Source organism: Cryptomeria japonica, chromosome 3 (assembly GCF_030272615.1).
Source record: "Cryptomeria japonica chromosome 3, Sugi_1.0, whole genome shotgun sequence".
NCBI lineage: Eukaryota > Viridiplantae > Streptophyta > Pinopsida > Cupressales > Cupressaceae > Cryptomeria > Cryptomeria japonica.
The window spans coordinates 80,001,454-80,025,035 of NC_081407.1; the positions used below are offsets into that span (position 1 = coordinate 80,001,454).

Here is a 23,582-nt window from a genome sequence, read left to right on the forward strand (position 1 = left end):
ATGAAATGCATGCCTTGCAACAAGAATCCTCAACTCCACAACTTGAGGACTTATTTAGACACAAATAATATTCAATCCATCAAGATTGATGATGACGAGCAAAATCTTGTCGACTACTTAATGCAGCCCTAATTTTTCATTTACAATCTCGTGTAGGCAGATTGAGAGGTCAATGCTCAATTTCTACCTAGCCATCTTGTTATGAGGATTTCAGTTTCTTATTTACCCTCCCGGTAATACTCCTTCACAAGAGTGTACTCTTCTGCCAGCTCAAAAATCATAAGCTTTCCCCTCTCTGGACCAATCAGTCAGCAATTTACCCCTACTCCCATTGGTTCTACCCCTGCGTTGGCTTTTTCTCAGAATATTGATTGGACTGGTAGTAGCCCTACTTCATCTCTTGTACTAGGGCCTTGCCAAATTTATCTAAAAATCCAGGGATGCCTCAAATTGGACTAAGCAAAACACCCTCTGAAAACCTTTCTATAACCCAACCTTCGAGGAACCAAGTGACAATCTTAACACAGATGATAGATGTTGCTATCGTAAAGACTATTCACGAATTTGACAGTAATCTGCAAATAGTTGGCAACAAAATTATGGAGAGACTCATTAAGGTTGTTTAAACAAATAGATGCAACGAGTATATAAAACTCCCACCTTGAACATAGAATTGTTCATCTTGTCACCTGCAAGAATAAATGGAAACTAATCAAAATCAGCAACAATGTCTTCTCCAATTGATGAAGATTTTCAACATTAATAATAGGAGAGTGGAAGTTGAACAAATCCTATCCATAGGTTAGGCCAGCAGTCCAATCGTAAAGACAGCTATACCTAGTGAAAGTTCCACTAAAGCTAAGTTTCGAGGACCAAAATGGACTCGTGTCATACAAAAACCTCAAGCACCTTACCACACACAGAATTGTTCACAAGGCATTTTATCCAGCATCCGCATTTTCTTACACCATGCAATGTTGGCTGCTAATGAAAACATGGATAAGTCCCTCTCCATAGAGGGAAACTGTGGAAAAAGAGCCACACCTGAATCGAAGAGGTACTTGTCACCAAGAGAGCTGGTAGCTCAGTGGTAGAGCACCCCAATAATAATTCAAGGTCTTAGGTTTGATTACTATCTGATCCATGAAAAGTTTAACATGGTATCAGAGCTCAGGTCAGCAGAGCTGGGCCAAGCTAGGATCCCTGAGCTCCTGCAGTGTGGCTTACGGAGGGTGCTGGAAAATGAACCATACCTGAACCAAAGATAGACCAATCATCAAGTGGGCCTATAATTCTGTGGTAGAACACCCCAGAAGCAAATGAGAGGTCCTAGGTTCGACTCCTAAGTGGTCCATGAAAAGGTTAACAAAAACAATTGAAAAAAGATCTTTATGACAGTTGTGCCTCTTTATGCATTGTTCATTTGTCACTAGGAAATTTTTTGTATTTAATGATCAGATTCCACTTCGACATGGGAACCAAGGCAGAGCTATAAAGAATCACTCTCAATATGTTCCCTTGTATGTAGAGTCTAGACTTAATGATAAGTTTTAGTTTTTTTCTTCTAAACGGTCTTTGGTGTTTTGATGGTTGGGTTTGTAAAAATTCATTCTGAGGCATTGCCGCCCTTTTGACCTTTTCCCCGCTCTTTGCAACTCCAAAAGAAAGAGTTCGAAGGAAATAAGATAGTTTGAAAGTAAATGACAAAGGGTTAAGATTAAAATGTTTTTCCTACTATTGTTTTCCTTCACTGATCTGTGTTGGTTATCAGATTGTATATTAAACAGCGGTTTCTTTTGCATCTAGTGCATTGTACCTCTGTAAAGGAATACATTTGCAGTTGACCATAGTGATTTGACAGTAATATTCTGTAATGTCCCCAAATTATAAATACCCAAATTTTGCCCTAGATTACAATTTTTAATTGAAACAAGGTAGGGTTAGAGATACCTTTCACTTTGATTGAGATCCTCTGAACAAGTTAGGAAACATTTATAATCATAATTCATAAAATAGATCTCTTTAATTAGAAAGCAGCAAGTATACATTAGAAGTATAGATCTAACCACAAGATTGCTTAAATCAGTTTGAGAAGGCTCTATAGAAGAGCTAAGATAGGGTGCCCTAGAGATCCTCTACCGTAGGCCCAAGGGTGGATCACTATCCCCCTTGGTCTCATGTGGCCTGTGCAATCCATATGAGATGGAGTACCTAGTGAGGTGTCCTATAACCGTTCCCCTCAATCTTGCCACTTCTATCCTACTTCCCATGATTGAACATTCTTAATGCATCATTTACCATGATAGAGAGCATGAAGAGCATTTCACAAAAGGGTGCCCTAGAAGTTCATTCTTTCTAAGCCCAAAGGTGGTACCCTTGTACCCCTTTGGCCCCATGGGACTCCCTGGTCATATACCATGAGTTGGCATACCTAGAAGATGACCTCAACACTATTCCGAAACACTTAGAACATATGAAGATATACATTTTACAGGAAATAAATTAACTGCATAGTATCACTAACCAGATTATTATGACATATATGAGCAATAATATCAGCATGGGTGATCATGAATATATGTGTGTGTGTGTGTGTGTGTGTGTGTGTGTGTGTGTGTGTGTATGTATGTATGTATGTATATATGTATGTATGTATATATATATATATACATGTATAGATATATGTATATATGTATACATGTATAGATATATGTATATATGTATACATGTGTAGATATTGTCATATATATATATATATATATATATATATATATCTATATATATATGTATGTATGTATGTATGTATGTATGTATATGTTGTTACAGCACTTATTATGTTTGCACAGAAAATTCATACTCAAACTGCAATAACTAGATGGAACTGCTGGGTATTGACATCTTATGAAATGTCAGATCTGAATCCTTCAATGTCCCCACTTGGGCATTGGAATGGTTTCTTCTACATCTTCTTCCGTGCTGGAGGATCATGCCCCTTTCCCTATGGTCATGTTATTTGTGAAGAGACACTTTTCTATAATTAACTGTTGCCCTTTCATAATCCATGTTTAATCATTATTGAACCGATTTACTTATGTTGGCATTGTGTTGTCATTGATGTCAACCGGTATAGGATGGCAACTGGTATGGGAGATTGACGAGCAGTGTTGTCATTGATGCATACCGGAAATGGTGTCATTGATGTCAACCAGCATAGCAGGTCACTATCAAGGAAGAGAATGTCATCCACCATAATGGTCATTGGAGTCACCGGTACACAAGTTAGTGTTGACTTGTGTTGAAGACATGTATTGGAGACCGGTATGGTATAACAACCGGTAAGTGATATGTCAGTAGTGCATTGTTGCCAACTAGCAAGTGAGCAAGTAGGGTGAGCTAATGAGAAGTGGCAACCGGTATGTTGTTGGATGTTTGGATGTGAAACAACAGGACTCTTACCGGATAAAGATGTAGTCACCAGATGATGAGAAGACTCATAGAGAGTGTGCCCAACTGGATCATATGTGCCTGATTGAAGATATGCCTGCTCAAACAGGGAAGCCATATTGGTGCAATGCCGGATGCAGTTGACAAGGATCCACTCCCACCGATAAGCATAACTTATCCCCTAATATGCATGAAATGCATTACATCTCTCCAGGATAGGTTGCCAAGAGTTAAAGGCAGGTGATTGAAGGCTCACACCGGATGTACCGGTGAAACACTAAGTTGCCTTAGGTGCATGAAATTAGAGATGTGCACCGGATCAGCAAGGGCAGACATGATGAGTTGCCGGCACAGAGAAGGAAGAGTAAAGGAGTGATAGGTTTGTCACTTTGACAAACCGATTAAGATGATGTCCGGGCTGATGAAGTTGAAGGTGAGGTTGAGTAGCTGCAGACAGAGAGAGCAACTAGATTGCAGATGCAGAACAGTTGAACATTGATGACAAGGTGTCATGAAGGTTATTACCGATATGTAGGGCAATCGGTGAGCGAGCAAATGAGCAGAAGTGAAAGGCTCTTGTTTGATAAAGATGAGCATGCTATGCTTTGGCATGTGAAGTGACCGGTTAAAGTGTTTCACCAGAAGAGTAGCAAAGTGCAAGTTTCAAGGTAGACTGGTTAGGGTATAACCGGTAGGTATGAACCCGGTTGTGTGGTTGGTCGGTGATCTTGTCTAAACCGACTTAGATGGCCTAGCATAGGTGGATGCTGACAAAGATGACACGCATGAGACAGGTGTCATGCATGCTGAGGTTGGTGAAGTGTTGTCAGTGAGGTAGGTGGTGTAAAGTTTTATTCAATTGCAATAAAAGAACATATTATATATGTGAGAATTTTATATGACTATAATGTCTAATAATCTGATTGTTTTGTTGCAGGCAGAAGGAGAGAGATCATTAATATTTTTCTATGTCTTCTCCAAATGATTCATGTCGGGCTTTATATGTTTTGGAAGACCGGTCAATAGATGTCTTGACCGGTCATGTCTTTTAGACATGACCGATCAAGGCACCTATTGATCGGTGCACATCCCGATTTTGGTTATTTTTCGTAACTAACATAATACTTAACACTCGGTTGAAACGGTGTTAGTTATGATGCTTTGTTAATGGCCCGAATAATTGTTTATCCCGATAACAAAGAGCATTACATATGCTATTGGGTTAATACCCCGATAGCATATTAATGCCGATTCATAAGTGAATCGACATTAATATGCTATCGGGTTACTAGCCCGATAGCATTTAGATCGACACTTAACTGTGTTAAGCAAGTCGTCGATCTAATCCATATTTATCCAATGTCAATATCATAATCATGATCAATGTTACAATCTGATAAACATATTCAGTTCGGAAAGCATAAATCAGATAATCTAATAGCATAGATGAGTAAACTAGAACAGAATAGAGGACATTAAAGGGTTAAGAAAGTCTTATCTTGCAGAAGCTACTAATGCATTAACACTCCCTCTTAGCTTTGGAAGATAGATAAAGTAACCCGCATCACATTTCTTTTCCATAATGTGAGTCTCCAAGAATATATATCATCTATACATATGATATGAAGTACCATCAGGACATAAGATACAAATATAAAACATCACTCTAAGTATGTGACATAGAGTATCACCTAACCATGTGATATAAAAGATTCATCATTTCATTATGACAAGATATCACCTGAACACGTGATATCAGTATTGCCTAAACACGCAATACTAAGGATAAACATATGAGGATGGTTAGATTCTCATCTTATCCAGGTTGTGACATGTGCACAAACATTTTATGCAAATGTTTTATCACAACACCATCATGGCACATCCATGACATACTAGAGATCCAACATGATAACTGGTCTAGAGAATCATAAGATCGTCACCTTATGATGTCTGCATACAAGTGTTCATAATCTGAGAGATCGTCACCTCTTAGATATGAACACAGGGGGTGAAACCCAGAATGTCCCAACATGACAAAAGAAGTTTACACATTAAACATCTTATTTACAAAGCAGATTACCTTTCTATCATACCTAAACCTTTTCTGAAGTGATCAACCTTCACTCTGGAAAGTGGTTTGGTCAGAATATCTGCAGTCTGATCACCAATACTAACATATTCCAATTTGATCACATTTTTGTCTACCATGTCTCGTACATAATGGTATGGAATCTCAATATGCTTAGATCTGTCATGAAATACTGGATTTATAGAAAGCTTTATGCAGCTCTGGTTGTCACAGTGAATGACAGTGGGTTTCATGGGTTCACCAAATAGTCCCACAGGCAACTTCCTAAGCCATACTACCTCTTGAGCAGCCATGGAAGTTGCAATGTACTCGGCCCCAGTGGAACTCTGTGCTACAGAAGACTGTTTTCTGCTGATCCAAGATATCATGGCTGATCCTAAATTGAAGCAACACCCTGAAGTGCTTTTCCTGTCAGTCACACTCCCAGCCCAATCTGAGTCTGTAAATCCGTGTAGGTCTAGATCGACCTTCTCATATTTGAGACCAAGGTTTAGAGTACCTTGTAAGTATCTCATAATGTGTTTCACTGTAATCAAGTGGATTTCCTTAGGCTCACACATAAACTGACTTAAGGCATTGACCGCATAACAAAACGATCTCCCAAACATCATTCTTCATAATGGACTGATACTCTTCAGACATGGCATCCTTCCATACTTGATGTTTAAGTGCATCTGATACATTGTTTGGTTCAGCTTTAGAGAGATCATTCATAAGAGCAACATAGCTAGTGAATTTATTAGGTTTTTTGCTTTCCCTGAAGGTTCCTGAAGGAGTAGCAAACTTCTGAGCTTCTGCTACAGTCTTGGTGGCCCATAGAGGTCTTTTCTTGAGGTTTTCTCTAGGTGGGATTGGAGTTTCACCTATAGTTTCCTCAAGATTCTCCCTTTGAAGCTCAGGAGTAGGGTCTTCTTCTATGTTAGGAGTGGGGATATAGATTTCAAGCTCTATTGTACTTAGGGCTCTTTTGAAGGCTAAGTCTTCTTCAAAGATTACATCCCTACTAAGTTCAATATTTCTCTGACCATGTATATATATTCTATAGGCCTTGGATGTTTCACTATATCCTACAAGTATTCCCCTTTTTTTTTTCAGAAGGTTCTAGTTTTAGTCTTTTCTTTTTAGGTACATGTATAGAGATAGGACACCCAAATATCCTAAGGTGGCTGATATCTAGCTTTAGTTTGGTAAATACTTCCTCAAGAGTTTTATCTTCAAGATGTGAGTGAGGACATTTGTTTTGTATATACACAGCAGTGTTAGTTGCTTCTACCCAAAGATTGATATTTAGATTATGATCAAGAATCATGGCTTTGGCAGCTTCTACAATTGTCCTATTTTTCCTCTCAGCCACCCCGTTTTGTTGAGGATTATAGGGTATTGTTAGCTCCCTCTTAATCCCTGAGTTTTTACAAAAACTCTAAATAATTCTGATGTGTATTCCCCCCCATTATCAGTCCTTAGGATTTTAATTTTATTTCCTGAGTAGTTCTCTGTCAGTGATTTAAACTCTTTAAACCTACTAAGGATCTCTTCTGATTCTTTACACTTCAGAAAGTAGATCCAAGTTTTTCTAGAGTAGTCATCAACAAATATTACATAATACAAACATCCTCCTAGAGAGGGAACAGACATGGGTCCACATACATCAGAATGAACTAACTCTAAAACTTTGCTTGTTTTCCTAGTACTATTATGGAAGGCACCCTTGATATTTTTACCTAGGGCACATCCCTTGCATGCCTCTGAATGATATTGCTGCAACTTAGGTAAACCTGTGACAAGGTTTCCCATAGATGACAAAGCTCTATAATTCAGGTGGCCTAGTCTTCTATGCCAGACCTCATTTGCATTTGTTGCTTCATGAATTAGGGCTAGGTTGGGCTCTGTGCATAGCTCATACAAATAGCCTTGTCTTTGACCAATGACTTTAGCTTTCTTGATGGAAGAATTTCTTGGCCAAGCCAACACCTTGTTCTCCATGAAGGTTACTCTGTATCCGTTATCTTCTAGGGCTGATATGGAGACTAGATTTCTCTTGATGCCGGGGACATATAGTACTCCTTCGAGTTGCAATGATATGCCTGTCTTCAGTTTGATGGTGCAGGAACCAATTCCTCTAACTGGATGTGAAGAATCATCTCCGATGGTTACTTCCTCTTCATTATCCTCTGTCATGGAGTCTAGCACTTCTCTAAACCCTGTAATGTGTCTGGATGAGCCACTGTCGATCACCCAGGAGTTAGACTTATTTGATGCATGGCTTGTAAGTGCTAAGTAGAGGACATAGTTCTGGGAGTCATCTTCTCTTTTAGATTTTCCTGCTTTGGCAAATGTGGCTTGTTTGGCTCTCTCTGGACATTTTGCAACAAAGTGCCCGAACTTATCGCACCTATAGCATTGAATATGTGATAGGTCTCTCTTTGAAGTGTTCTTGCCTTGATGACCCTTCCTCTTCCCAAATTGCTTCTTCTTGGTTGTTTTATTTGTGTTAGTATTTAGGACTTGAAGGTCTTCGTCTATGTTCTTTTGTTTTATTCCCATCTTGTTCAATCTTGATTCTTCTTGGAGACAATCGTCCCTTAATCTTTCAAACTTAGGATACTTGGACCTTGCACTGATGCCTTGGACGAATGTACTCCATCCACTAGGCAACCCATCTAGAGCAATGAGTGTTAACTCTTTGCTTTGGATCTCGTAATCCAGAGTTGCTAGTTCATCTCTTAGAATTGATATCTGCATAAAGTAGGCGTTGATTGTCTCCCCCTTGTTCATGGTGATATGATTTATTTCTCGTTTTAATGCAAGAGTTCGACTTGCATTTGATATCTCAAATATGCTTTCAAGTGCTTTGAACATTTTATAGGCTGTCTGATGTTTTCTTATGATGGGCATTATGTTGTTTCTCACCCCATCAACTATTATTTTGATGGCCTTTTCATTTCCCTCAATCCATGCGGTTTTGTCAGGTTCATTTTCAGGTTGATCATTTTTAGTTTGAACAAATGAATCCACTTTGTTCTCCTTTAAGATCATCTGGATTCTGAACTTCCAGGCTGAAAAATCATTGCCACCTCCGAGTCTGTCTTCGAATCTGATAGTGCTGGCCATTGGAGAAATGTGATGTAGTATATAACCTTGTTCTTAAATTATTCACAAAATTGAATAGCCTCAAGTTCGATCAACTTGGCTCTAATACCATGTTGAGACATGGACCAGCTAGGACTCGAACCTAGGACCTTCCATACGCTGCTGCTGGAGTGCTCTACTACTGAGCTACTGGCCCCTCTTGGACCAGTCCATCGTCGGTCCGGGTGTGGCTTATTTCCAACACCAACACCCCCCCTTGGTATTAGTAGCTTTTGCAAGATAAGACTTTCTTAACCCTTTAATGTCCTCTATTCTGTTCTGGTTTACTCATCTATGCTATTAGATTATCTGATTTATGCTTTCCGAACTGAATATGTTTATCAGATTGTAACATTGATCATGATTATGATATTGACATTGGATAAATATGGATTAGATCGACGACTTGCTTAACACAGTTAAGTGTCGATCTAAATGCTATCGGGCTAGTAACCCGATAGCATATTAATGTTGATTCACTTATGAATCGGCATTAATATGCTATCGGGGTATTAACCCGATAGCATATGTAATGCTCTTTGTTATTGGGATAAACAATTATTCGGGCCATTAACAAAGCATCATAACTAACACCGTTTCAACCGAGTGTTCAGTATTATGTTAGTTACGAAACATAACCAAAATCGGGATGTGCACCGATCAATAGGTGCCTTGATCGGTCATGTCTAAAAGACATGACCGGTCAAGACATCTATTGACCGGTCTTCCAAAACATATAAAGCCCGACATGAATTATTTGGAGAAGACATAGAAAAATATTAATGATCTCTCTCCTTCTGCCTGCAACAAAACAATCAGATTATTAGACAATATAGTCATATAAAATTCTCACATATATAATATGTTCTTTTATTGCAATTGAATAAAACCTTACATGGTATCGGAGCCAAGTCCGGGCTAGGAGCCCCAAGCACACGAGAGGTGTGGCTTAAGGGGGGGTGTTGGTGTTGGAAATAAGCCACACCCGGACCGACGATGGACTGGTCCAAGAGGAGCCAGTAGCTCAGTGGTAGAGCACTCCAGCAACAACGTATGGAAGGTCCTAGGTTCGAGTCCTAGCTGGTCCATGTCTCAACAGGTGGTGACTGGTCGACATTAATGTTGATAGCGTGAATTAGGGATAAGTTGCAGAAGGATGCGGCTCGAGACTGATCAGAGGACAGAGATCTGATTTGGTGGCATCATGATCGATGCAATTTGTCCAAGGGCTGATCGGGGTAGGTAAAGCTATCTACGTGATCGCTTCATGGTGTTTGACTAGTGCAAGTTGTAGTGTTTGCCAGATATGGCAAATGTGTTATGGATGGCGGAGTTTGTTTGATCCGTTGCAGGTGGTCAATCTTTGAAAGAAGATATGATTGGATTTGGTTTGCCTTGAGGTCGATGAAGGAACCCTTGCGCGCCAGAAGTTTGAATGTCGTTTTGGCAGGAAGGCATAGTATAAATGTGCAGATCGAAGACCAGATCTGCTGCTGCTACACGAGAGAGTGATGGAAAATCAGAGAGCCAACCAGGTAGAGACCTCATCAAAGATCACAGAGACTGAGTGTTGAAGGTGCAACCAGTGAGAGGGTTTGGTAGAGGCAAAACCGACAAGGACAGAGAAACCGGGAAACTGTAAAGTGAGTTGCAGTGGCATAAACCGATAGTGCTAGAACTTGCAGAAAGGCAGAGAAGGAGTTGCGGTGTAGTGTAAGCGATTGAGGAGATCCGGCAAGCTAGAGAACTTTGCAGAGTTAAACCAGCAAGCAGAGAACCGGTAGTGAGTAGAGAGCAGTGTACCGGCAGAAAAGAAGCAAAGGTTGAACCAGTTAAGGTTGCAGTATAGAGAAGGTGAGCAGAGAACCGATAGAGACTTGTATAGAGGTGAACCGGTGGAGAGACATGCATGAGAGTTATAAAGTTCATTTGTAACAAGGATATTACTTTTGTTTTCATATATGATATTGTAATCACTGAGTTGGAGCTCAGTGCAGGGGTTGGTGCTCCTTGGATCTAAAAGCAGGGGTGGTGCTCCTTGGGTTGGTGCCCTAAATGTTGTAACCGATGTTTCATTGTGAGGCTGGATTGGAGCAGTAGACTCCAGCAACATTTCTCACCGAGGTTTTTCCCATGTTGGGTTTTCCTCGTACATCCGGTGTTATGTGATGTCCCTTTTGTGTATGGTTGCATTTGTGTCATCCTCCTATCTAACCGATATGTTTGCTTTATGTTAGATCTGCTAACCGGTATACACACATAGGATAGAAAAGGGTAAAGTTTAGAAACCACTGATTCACCCCCCCTCTTAGTGGCATCTTGTGTTCAACAACTTAATCCTTGTGAATTAATTAATAGTTTGTGAACAAGATTGTTGCACCCTTAAATATTAAGCAGACCCGATATGAGTTAGGTGATTGCAACCTTGATACGATTTGGACGATTGAACCATAAGGTTTGATTTCATGAAATTGTGATGTCTTACTTTGTAAGACAATTGCATTGCTTGGATTGGTTCGCTGATTAAGATTATCAATTTGGGGGCATGGTAGTCCTCCCCTCCCAAATTTGCATGCAGATATGAATGCTTATTGTATGCAGATATGAATTCTTATTGGTTATAGATATGAATGCCCAAATCAAAATGTAACATTAATATTTATGTATTTAATGATGTGAATTTCTATTTGCAATAATCGATCATGTTGGGGGAAAAGGAAGGGAATGCAAGAAGGGGGAACGGTTAGGGATACCTCACTAGGCATGCCACCTCATTAGAACGGTTGAGGACTGCATGAGGCCAAGGGGGATAAGGTCCGCCCTTGGGCCTAGGGTCGAGGGTCAGTTAGGGCACCCTATTGCATGTCTTCCCTATGAACCACATAGTGATCAATTGTTGACATGAGCTAGAAAGGATCCTTAATCATAACAGGAGAGAAGGATGGCATGATAGAGGGAAACGACATACAAACCCCACTAGGTACATGTTGTGTGTTGCACACGCTCCCTGTCGCCGACAGGGTCCCCCTTCCTGTTTTGAGCTTTTCGTCTTTGCCTTGCTGAGTTTCGCGCAGAGTTTCTTGCGTCTCTTCGAGCGAGTCCGCGACTGATCCGTAAAGTGATGATGCCGGGGAAATGAGCCGATGAATCCTCTCGGCTAGTCTAGCTCTCGGGCGTGAGCGCCAAGAGTTTGTTCGAAGTTTTGAAAATCGCCTTGGGTAGGCGTAAGGTAGTAGGAATTGGTGAAGCCCGCCAAGCAAGAGCAGTGCGCCTAAAGGTCGCATGAGGACCAAAGTCGCCATTTCTTCGCATAAAGAGCTATGAAGCAGACTGCATAAGGTTTGTCGCTGCAATGTTTATAAGATTTGAATGAGAGATGATTTTCGCCTGCTGATGAACGATCGAATTGCTTGGCCAAAATGCCTTAGAATTCTGAAGCCTCCTAAATCCAAATTTGTGGAATCTGGCAAAAGGCTAGTTTGAGGTCCGACGTTTTGCGCAAGTTTTCAAAATTGCCTAAGGGGCAAATTTCGGACCCAGAGGCCCAAAGGGGTTAGAATTTCACTAAGTTAAACTTGCCAAAATTGCCTAGGGGGCCGAATTTCGGACCTTGGGGCGAAAATTTCAAAGTCTGATGCTTCCCATTTGGTTTGAAAATAATGTAAAAAGCCTTTACGTGTTGCAAAAGATGGTTCCCGGTCCGAAAATCGGTAAAAAATGTCCAAACTCAGACTGTGGGACGAAGGCTGGAAGGTGTAAAATGCAAAGTATTCCCAAGCGACCCCCAGGCCCCGAAAACGCCTCAAAACCCCCCTATTTTCGGACCCCAGCTCCGAAATTTGAAAAATGGCAAACGAAAAAGGTTGCGCGAGTATAACGTCCAGGTCCAAAGTTCGACAAAAGTGCTTCCACCTCCGAAATTCGCCTTTAGTCTTCATTTTCGGACCCTGGAGGACAAATGGAGAGTGTGTAAAATTTGAAAAGGGACGCACTTGGTTCGAAATTTGCCAAAAGTGCTCCCAGCTCCGAAAATCACTAAACAATCACCTTTTTGGACCCTAGGAACGCAAGTTGAGAGAGTAAAAAGCATTGAATTTTGCGAAAGGACCCTTTAGGTCCGAAATCCGCCTTAGACATACATTTTTCGGACCCTTGGGATTAAAATGAAAACGCGAAATGTTTCAAAAGGGCCTCGAGGTCCGAAAAGCACTTAGAGCCTATTTTTGGACCCTAGCTCCAAAATGTGAGATAATTGAAAAATCGCAAAAGATGCTTTGAGGTCCGAAAATCATTTAAAATCTTGAAGTCCTCATTTTCGGACCTGGGAGCAAAAATTAGAAAAAGTGAAAGTGTTACAACTTGCAAAAAGAAAACGCCCCAAGGTCTGAAGTTTTTATTTGCAAAATAGGGCGAATGCTCCGAAGTATTCCCAATCGCGGAAAGAGTTTAATTCATTCAAACCCTCCAAAGTTTTTGCTCGCAAAACGCTTGGATGCTTCGAAGATCGCAAAACGCCCCGAGCTCCGAAGTTCGAAGGAGCGAAGAGCTGCATATAGCGTTGAAGTCGCGAAAATCGCGAAGGACGGCATAGTTAAAAGGGTTGGCCTAGCTTGCGAATTCATTCAATCACTCCGAAGTTCTATTGGCAAACACTCCGAGTCCTCCGAAGTTTTTTTTCAAATCGCCAAAACCCTTCCTTTGGGTAGCGAAAGTATCTAGCGTAAACTGCGAATGAGGGTGTCCAGGTCCGAAGTTTTGAAAAGTTGTGAAGCATGCTAAGTGCTCCGAAAATCTCCAGCTCGCCTAAAACCCCAAAGACCTCCGAAATTCGCCAACGGGTTGAAAATCTCCAAGTTTGCAAGAGACGTTGAAGCTCCAAAGTTCATGCATGCTAGGTAAAACCAAGTTTAAATTTCGAAAACCTCCAAATTCGTCAAAGAATCCAAAGTTGGAGAGAAAACGCAGTTCAAAATTTGAAAAACTCTCCAAGGTCCGAAAATAAGAAGGTAAAACGCTGCATCAACTCCTCCCGATCATTTAAATTCAGATTGCCAATTACCCAAGGTAAAACCATTTAAAAATGATAAATTCTCTTTCGTCAAACAACCGCAAAAATTTAAAATCAAAGAGATAACCGTTGGAATTCCAACTTTGTAGGATCGTCCGTTCATTTCACACGGCAAGGTCGGATAATCTCTCACCATCCGCTCCCATCAGGTAAGTACGCTTTGTCATGTGCGATCATTTGAAAAATGCTTAAATCGAATAGACAAATGCGTGAATTTGATCACAATGCTTGAACTCTTGAAATCCGCATCTCTTTCATAAAACGTTGTTCAAAGCACTCGAAAATTTAGAATTCACTCCTAAGGCTTCACCAGAAATTGCATCTCTTTTCAAACTTAGGAAAATTTCCATGCTTTGCCTCTGTTAAAAATTAATCCAAAATCCAGAAATGATAAGTATAAATGCGCAATCAAAAATCTTCATGAATATTCTGGTTTCAAATTGATCAAGCTATTAGCTAGAAATATTGCTCCATGTCCAAACTAAACTTTAAATTAATCTCGGCATGCTGGAGCGTTTTGCTATCTAACCTGCATTACTTTTCTTGTATCACCTCGTAATCCGCATCCGCAGGATAAATGCCTAAATTAGCGGTGGAATCATAAAAAATGCCCGCTGCAGCCGAGACCTCACGAGCATCCAAATCAGATATCCCGCATAAGGTTGAAAAGATGAAGTATCAATATCAGAGGGGAGGATTGAGGGAGTCGAAAGTTTAGAGCGTCTGGGACAACATTGGTGATACCGACCTTGGCCATATCGATATTCAGGACTTCAGTAATCGGGTCTTCTCACCCAGCGCATATGGCAGGCCTAGGCAGATGGTGGAAAGTGGCATCGCCCAAGCGGCAGGATTTCCTCTAGCGATACAGAACTATGAATTAGTAGTGGAGGCTGCCCGACATTATGAACCGAATTCCAGACTAGTGCTCCTAGAGAATATGACTATCGCCGACTTCTCTCCTGAGGCCATTGGTGATGCATTTGACATCCCCTTTCCAAACAATCCCACAGCTACAACCATAGATGAAGCACAAGGGGCATATGATATGAATCCGGCCTGATGCAAGGCACTGATCAACGAAGAATGGTTCAAGGAGAAAAGGCCTTCAAGCACCAGAATTGTGAAAAAGACCCCCAGGAGTGATTTTCATAATGAACATGGGGATATGGTCACCTTACTCAGCCAAGTCATGGGACTTCCTAAGTCCAACTACTTTGAAGAGTGGATGTTCTATTTTACAGAGCAGGTCTTCGCCGGAAAGTCTGAGTTTGACTGGGCCCAGATCATAAGCGATAACATCCACACTCAGCTGATTGAGCTCGAAACGAAGAAGTACTTCACCATGACCTCTTATTTGGTCTATATGTTCGCCAAGAACCAGCCACTGCCAGGATTGATAATGAAAGGTGAAATCGGGAATGGGCCTGGTCAGGTGAAAATCTATGATTGTTACCCCCAGCTGCACTACCAAGATATAGCTCAGAGGGAAAAGAACAGCTCGGCTTATGCGGTTGGTCAGTATGAACGCGTCAATGACGCATTCACAATGCGCCTGGTCAAGCTAATGCAGGGAGGGTTACACATAAGGCTCTCGGAGCAAGCTACTACTTTAGTGCAGTGGTATGGAGCCTGGTTCATTCAGTTCCCAAGGTTTTCCTACATCCGAATAGCTGGCTTCGATGGTGCTCCCCTCCGACTCCCACGGTATCCAACCGACAAAGTAATTCTTATGGAGGTTGCAAGGCAGTCACGCCTAGCCGGCATCTTACTCCGAGAAAGCAAGCAGGCTGGATTCACATTTCCTATGATCATAGGCAACCATGATGTCCACTTGAAGACCCCTACCCTAGCAGAGGAGTCCCTTGCAGAGCTAGCCTCTTATGGCCTACAGGACCATTTTCTAAGAAAATACTTCGATCATGATAATCTGGCAAAAAGAGCCTATGGTTGAAGGTACAAAGCAAAGGAGTCAGTTGAAGACTATTGGAAGAATTGCTCTGATGACTACGAGGTCAGGCGACGAGAATATTCTAGGCTGGGTGTGCAGTAGATGCGACTCTTTGAATATTGTCGGGTCCCAGATCAGCTCACAGACTCAGGGAATTGCCTCCAAGTCCGAGAATTTGAAGCAGTAAGGCATCTCTTGCCAGGCGTTGATTGGTCCCAGGACCCAATCACTGATTTCGAGGCATTCATGGCAGCCCCAGCAAGGTATACAGATCAGTGGTTACATTAGCAGATCGAGAGGCTAGTCCATGAGGGAGTCCAGTTCACTTACCATTTAATGGGCAGCCTCGATTCTCAGTCTTCAAAAGATGAAGGAACATCTAGTGCACCCTGGGAAGGAACTGAGAAACCAGAGAAAAGAAAGAAGGCTAAGGCTTGCAGAGGGACTCAGACGTCCAAAAGAACAAGAAGAGAGAAGATTCCTATAAAGAGGCTGGAGGTCACTTCATCTTCAAAAGATCCCAGTTCGTCTGACGATGCTATAGAATTGGATTGTATACCTGCTCCGCCTTCCCAGAGCGACATCGATGCATTTGAAGCCAATGATTCTCTTGCGCCTGATGTGCTAGACACTGAGCTAAGAGCCCTCGAGTTGACCGAACTGGGTCACCAAATAGAAGAAGGAGAAATTCCATCCACCCAGGGTGTCAAAGTGCATGAACCTACTCAACAGAGCTGTCACGAGTTGCTGCTCCACCATACAGCCAAGGATGACTCCACCGTCGAGGGAGAACAAAGGATAGACGAGACTCATGAGCTCAAGAGAGCTGAAGAACGACCTTCACATGAAGATGTCAGGCAATTGTTCAGCGAAATAGGGGAGAATTCAGCTGCAAGCAAAGAGCTTCACACCTCTTTCACTCCTCCGGTGGCAGGGCAGCTGCGAATCTGTGGTCAATCGGTTGAGAACGTTAGAGAATAGAATGCGGACTTGACCTTATCATCAACCCAAACAGTGCCTCAAGAGTGGCTGATTGCCAGAGCTCAGCGCAAGGCCGCCACCAAACCACCCATTGATCTAGAGGATATCTTCTCGCGTATAGATCAAGCAAAAGCTAAGGGGAAGAAGAAGCCCAGGGCATATTCTAGAGTGACGAAAGACGAACAAAGGAACCGCACTCTTCATATTGCCACCCCGCCCGCAGACAAGCCAGCAGATCAGATAACACTGGCAGATTATAGCATCACAACTGTCCCCATCGGACGAGCTACCAAAGAGCAAGAAAAGGAAGAATTTAAGGATTCAGTGCAGAATATACTCAGGCAGCTCAAAGAGATCACAGCGGAAAAGGACATGTATCGGGCCTGTGCTGAGCAAGCCGAAGGATACATCGATCAGCTCCTAAGGCCATTGCACGATCCCTTCGAATCCCATATTCCCCCGACAGCGTTGGCGCAAAGGACCACAACTGAATTTGAAGGAGTTCGGGACACCGTAAAAGCCGTTAGGGAATGGATGCAAGACATCAAGAAAAGGGGAGAACAGATCCTTAAGGAGGTGAAAGAAATGGCCCTTCATCTAGATCTCACTCTAGTCAAGTTATTGGAGGTAAAGAACGAATCCCTTCACATGCACAAAGTGGCAGCCACTACCCTTCCCCTCATGAGAGCTCTTTTCTGGACACATGCGCAAATTCCCACATTGTCTGCCATCCTGGATCCTCATAGCGTTAGTGTTCTTAAGCAGTGGTACTGGACCGTCACCATGAAGAACGACACCAAAGAAATTATTGACAAAGAAAGTGACGCATGTGAAGCAATTCTGGGAAACATGCAAGAACTAGGTAAGACCATCCTCCGATCAATGGTTTCAGGATGGATAAACGACTTGTCCGATAATGCAATCCAGCCAGACTGGGAAGAAAGATTGGGGACAGATAAGATTTCCTATTCCGCTAAGGACTTGAGTTTCGCTGGTCAGTTCCATTCAGACATATTATGCTTTGAGCGTAATCACTCCAGCTGGAAGGACGGTTTAAAGCACGTGGACCAGTATCTGGAGGGCATGCAGTACAAAATTCGCCATCCTCCCATGCCTGCATTCAGTCTGCTCTTCCAGTTGTGTATCAAGTTCCAGGAATACGTTCGCGAGGAACAGGCAGCAGGTCGTGATTTATGGTGGGAATACCTGCATGGCGAGGATCAATTTCTAGAAAAAGAGTGTGAGATCGAAATAGAGAAAGTAATTTCTCAAAAGTGCCTTTTTCCCTCCAAATCTTAAAAGTGCACTTTTGCACAAAAAGGTGGCAGTTGACTTTTGGTCAACAAATGTAAAACTTTATTTGATGCACCTTTTTGGATTATTTCAAATTGTTGTAATTATCCCTTTTTGGGTAGTTATTGCCCATTTTGGGGTAGTTGTTGATATTTGCCTCCCATTTATGGGTATGGGCAGCCATGCTTTATGGATGAATTTGGGCCACTTGTTTAGATTAAATCTAGGCCATTCATCCTTTTTGAAGCCTATTTAAGGGACTGGTTTCCCCTCTTTTTGTAAGAAGTTCTTGGATTGTTGCAAAAGCTCTGGAGAAATTTACAGGAATTAATGCAATGAATTAAGACTGTTTTCAAGTTTCCTTGTGAGTGCATGGTCTCCTTCTTCACTTAATTTAGAAATCTTTTAGTTATGTCTATTTATTTTACATAGCATTTTTCAATCAAGCATCTGATAAAATCCTTACAGTCCATACCATTAGGGAACGGCTGATTGCTTTTCTTTCCGCATGGTTAATCTGGATTTTTTCATGCTTAGTTCGGTTATCAAATACATACTATGGATGTAGAAGTTCTAATATCGTACTTGATAATATGAAAATCTAGTTTCTCCTTTGAAGATTGCACTGGATTTATGCAAACATTGTGTTTAAGTAGCTGGTGATGTTTAATCTAGTTTCCTGGAGGTGTCTGTCTGCTTGACTGAATTTGCTATCTTAGTTAGAATTTACAATTCATGTCTCTCTATCCCTCTCTATCCTTCCCTCCTTTTTCCCCTTTTTATTCAGAAAATCTGCAGTCCTATCAAAAAACGGTATCAAATTAATTGAAATCATCGGATAGAAAGATCGTAAAAGTTCCAGGGAACTTATCTATAAATTGCCAGTTAAACGTAAGTCCCCCTTGTGTTTCTAGCATAAACACATCAAGCCACTGAAAAAGCCCGCAGTCAAGACCTGACAAAAGAAACCTTGAGGTTGTCCCCTTTAATCAAATATAAAAAATAGCATTAGGGACTTCCTTATCTCAAGAGAGGATAGGATACTCAGTTGGCTATTCTATTCTGCGTTGGCCGTATGGAGTTTGCAGCAATGCGATTTCATACACGTCAACAGTACGCCACCTCATGAGAACGGTTAAGAACCGCATGAGGCCAAGAGGGATAAGGTCTGCCCTTGGGCCTACGGTAGGGGATATATGGGGCAACTTATCATGTCACCCAATTCTACCCTTGTTATAGTTGAATCCCCATATAATCATTTAGAATTGTTATGTGCTATAAATATGTATATCGTTTAGCCCTAGAAATGGAAGTATTCTATGAATTATATCTACATCATTATCTAACTTGGCTGCAGGTTTCCAAGGCAGACTTATCTCATCTTATACATCAGTAAAGGTTATACCCTAACTAATTATGCCAGCATAGATTTTTATGTTCAACCTTGTTGCAAAATCTTTCACCAGTCAGATTTCTCCAGTTTGCTATATAGTAGAGAAGTAATCTTTCTGTTTCACAAACAGACAGTTTAACTCCATTTCTGGTTGGTATATCTGTTTTCATGGAACTAATGGTTTAAAGGCATAGTAGGAAAAATCTTTTAAGGGAAAGAACTGGCAAACCAAAAGTATAAGATTTTTTGAAAAAAATGGATAAAAAAAGGTAAAAACTTGTAGTAAAAGAAACAAAAACTACTTTTTTAAAATTTAAAGGCATTTGAAAGCATAGAGATATAGAGAGCAAATAAAATAGACTTAAACACATGAATTGTTGAAAATAAATTTTTGTTGTCTATATTCATATTGCTGATTACATTGCATAGCACAAAGCATACTTCATATATAATAGCTAGATGCTGACAGTTGACAAACTTTCGATTACAATATAGTTTGTACAAAGTTCCAAAAAATCAGGTGTAGCCAATGATTGTTGCTACTACAAATAGATTTATGTTAGAGCGCTGCAGGTCGTGCTGATGAAGCTCTTGGGTCAAAGCCTCTTCTAAGTCGTTCAACCTCATGGCTATCCAGGTTAGCCTTCGTTAGGATCTCAAAATTTTCAAACTCAAGAAAGTCATCATCACTAGCAATCCACTCAGACTCTAGGTCAATCTCATCAAGGTCACTTGGTTCATCATCCTCAATAGTATGTGATTTTGTCCATGTAGAAATTAGTCTTGGCGTTACAAGTGAAAATCATAATAAGACAATTACAGCTATAATTGTTGCAAGTATATTAAAAGTCTAACCTTGAGCTTTCTTTAGCTTCAAGCAAAGGTTGTGGTGAAGAAACACCAAGTCATTCATCTGTTGGTGTGTTAGATGGTTGCATTTCTTGGAATGTATGTGTTAAAAAACACTCCAAGTATGCTCACAAGTGGATGAATTGCATGACTGGCTCTAAATGTGTCTCACCATCCATCCAAGATTTTTGGTTTCATGATAAAAAAATTCCACCATTGCGTTGAGAAAGACAAATTATTTGGAGATGATATCATGTAAGAATATCTTAAAATCTTAATGCATGTAATGTACATGTCCACAAAATAGAAATTGTCAAAAGTTTATAGAGTTTACTTAGTTTGAAAGTCTTCTTGCCTTCCATGACAGCCTTAAATGAGATAAAACCCCTTGCTTGTATATTGGCAACATTGCCATAATTGCTTGCAATGTTTTTGAGGTAGGAAACATTTCCTCCATGCATATGAAAAAGCCCTATGTGACTCCAACATCATCATCCTTGAATGATGAGTTATAGAACAGTGTTGGATTGAGATAGTATCCAACATCATGGAGAGGAGAGTGCATTTGTATTGTGTCCCATAATAGCATATACCTGCCTTGTTATTCTCCATCCTACCCACATCACCTCCTTGGCTTCGAACAAATATCCCATGATGGATTTCTCCACATCCGCTAGTCTCAAGACTTTTATTAGATGCTCTGAAAATCTTACAACTTGTTCAACCACATCTCAAAAACTAGTAGAAAAAATGTATTCTCCCATTTGCTTGATTTATGAAGCTAGACTCCATCCACTTGTTTGAAACAAACATTCATTTCAAATTCATTTTTTGTTGATAAATAGTCTATAGTGCAAGGAAGTGTTGCAAATCTTCTCACATTGGTCCATCTAACTCCTTGCCCTGTGTGAAAGAGCACATTATACACAAAACCCTCATGTGATTCTAGATGAATTTAGTAATTGTGAGAGCCTTTTGCAATACCTCCGTAACTTATTCAAGTTTTCCAATGTCCCCTAGGGTCTGATCAAGGCAATGTGTTGCACATGGGGTGAAAAATTTAGAGGGGTATTAGTCTGTCAAGAGTCACTCAACAAGAACACAAGTAGTAGTATTGTCTATAATAAACTAAACCACATTTTCTAGCTCTACATCTTTGACCACTAGGTCAAACATTTCAAACAATGTAGTTGTAGATTTGATTGTATCTAATGCATCCATAGAATTCAAAAATATTGTGTCAATATCGCAAGAGATGAGGAAGTTTATGAGAATTTAGTTCCTTCTATCTGTCCATCCATTTGACATTATAGTGTAATTGATCTTAACCCACTCTAGTCGATGTTCATTACCATTCTTAACATCTTGTACTGCATCATCGAGCATACCAACCTTCAATGTCTCATAAGATGGGGCTTGAAACCCAGGACCTACAACTTCAATAGCATCCACTATACCTTGCCAATGGAGACCCAACAACATGGAATGGCAAGCTAGATTAGTACCAAAAATTTGCAATAACATTCTTTGCTTGTTCATTTACATTCTTCCTCCATCCAATACACTCCAAAGTGGTTTGTGATCCTAGTGTAGTACGAGTTGTGAAGCAAGAATTAATGTTTCCTCCAATTGTGTTTGGGCCACGTGATATAGAAGAAGGTTTTGACTTAGATTCCCTGAAAAGATCATGTGCACCATCTTCCTCATCCAAGTGATGTCTTTTTTTTTCCTTACCCTTAGAAATTGCTTGAAGAGCTTGTTTTGCCTAATATGTGACATCCGTAGGGCATTTTGTACAAGCAATGGTGTTATTCTTGACTCTTTTGCCAAATGCCATTTTAAACAATGAATGCTACCATTGATATCATTCAAACACTAGTCGCGTTTAATCTTAGTTGTACCCGAGACTAATGTGCAGTGTGTCATGTAAGTTCTTTTTGACATGGCATTATGATCAAATCTGCAAAAGCATCTTAATTTAGTCTTTCGTGGTTGCAGCTACATCATCCAAATGATTTAATAGTATAGTTTGACATCAAAGGCCACAAGAAAATTTTAAAGCATGAATAATTTTTTAGGTAAAAATAGCAAATTTCAGTTTAATTCTCCAAATATGTGTAAAATTTTGTTCAGACCTCTACATTTTACGATAGATATGTCTTATATGAAAATAAGTATAAAAAATTAGTTTGTCTCAAAGATTCCCAAGGAATGGATTGTTTGAGTGGAGATTTATCAAAGGGGGTAATGTGCCTACCATATAGAAGAATTTATAAATTCTATGATCTCCCGTTCATAGAGTGAATTTCTCCCATCTAAAGGACAATTTTGGTAGACAAGGTGCTAAAATGCTTGGAAATATAAGAGATTTAAAAATATTAGAAGATGGTTCATTTGTATTACAGGTTACAGAAAGAAAAGACACACTATACTCTACCAATCAGTGAACTCACATAATCGCCAAGAACAAAGGCATGTGTGCTAACTGCTACTAGATTTAGCCACGAGAGCTTTGAAAATCAGAGATGAAGACCTTTTCCAACAAAAGAAACAAGATCTGTCGTCCAACAACTTTTATGACAGATGTACCCTGAGTAAGTTAAAGTTTCCACTCTTGCTATTACGATATTTTCTATATAATAGCAGGATTATTCATTCTGTTATTGAATAGGATTAGCTGTATAAAACATTCTAAGAGAGATTTACTGACCAAAATATCAGGTACAGTTATTATGAGGCAGAAGATACGCAGTTTTGAAGATTCATTCAATTCTTTTTCTTTCAATCAAAATTGATAATCTGTCACAATACTTGGTTTCAAATTTGGGTTTGCATTGGTATTGTAAATAAGTGCCACCAGAATGCCGAAACAAGTTCATGCAAGAAAGTGTGATGTATACAAAATAGAGAAAAATGGCTTGGATACATGAGATAACGATGGGCATCAGGTGTAATGTCCCCAATTTTGAAAGTGACGATTAATTAAATTGATTTTTATTGTCATCAAAAAATAAATAAAATATTTAAACAATGACTTAATATTAATTAATTTAAATAAATAACAATAAAATAATAAAATATTATTATAAGGTCACTTTATTTAATAATGTTCTCCAGTCTGTTTGATCTTCTAGATGTTTCTTGGAGGGCTTTATAAGGAGGTCCTGAGGTTGTAACAAGGGAACGCTTTTGATTTGATAAATGCTTGGTGATTTTTGGAGACAAAAACCTTCAGGAGTGTTGATAGAAGGGCTGGACGAAAACCGGGTTCTTCCAAGAGATGGATTTGTGACGGAGTTCACAGCTGGACAAATTTGTGAAGTCTTCCTCCGAAGACAAATTTGCAGTAATAAGGGTATTTGCTGGTCTGAGGTATTTTATA

The 23,582-nt window shown here is 40.3% G+C and overlaps 1 long non-coding RNA gene across 1 annotated transcript in view; it reads left to right on the forward strand.

Moving 5' to 3' along the window:
* Positions 1 to 23,582, forward strand: part of LOC131027911 (uncharacterized) — a 42,722-nt gene that overhangs the window by 717 nt on the left and 18,423 nt on the right. The window lies entirely within an intron of this gene.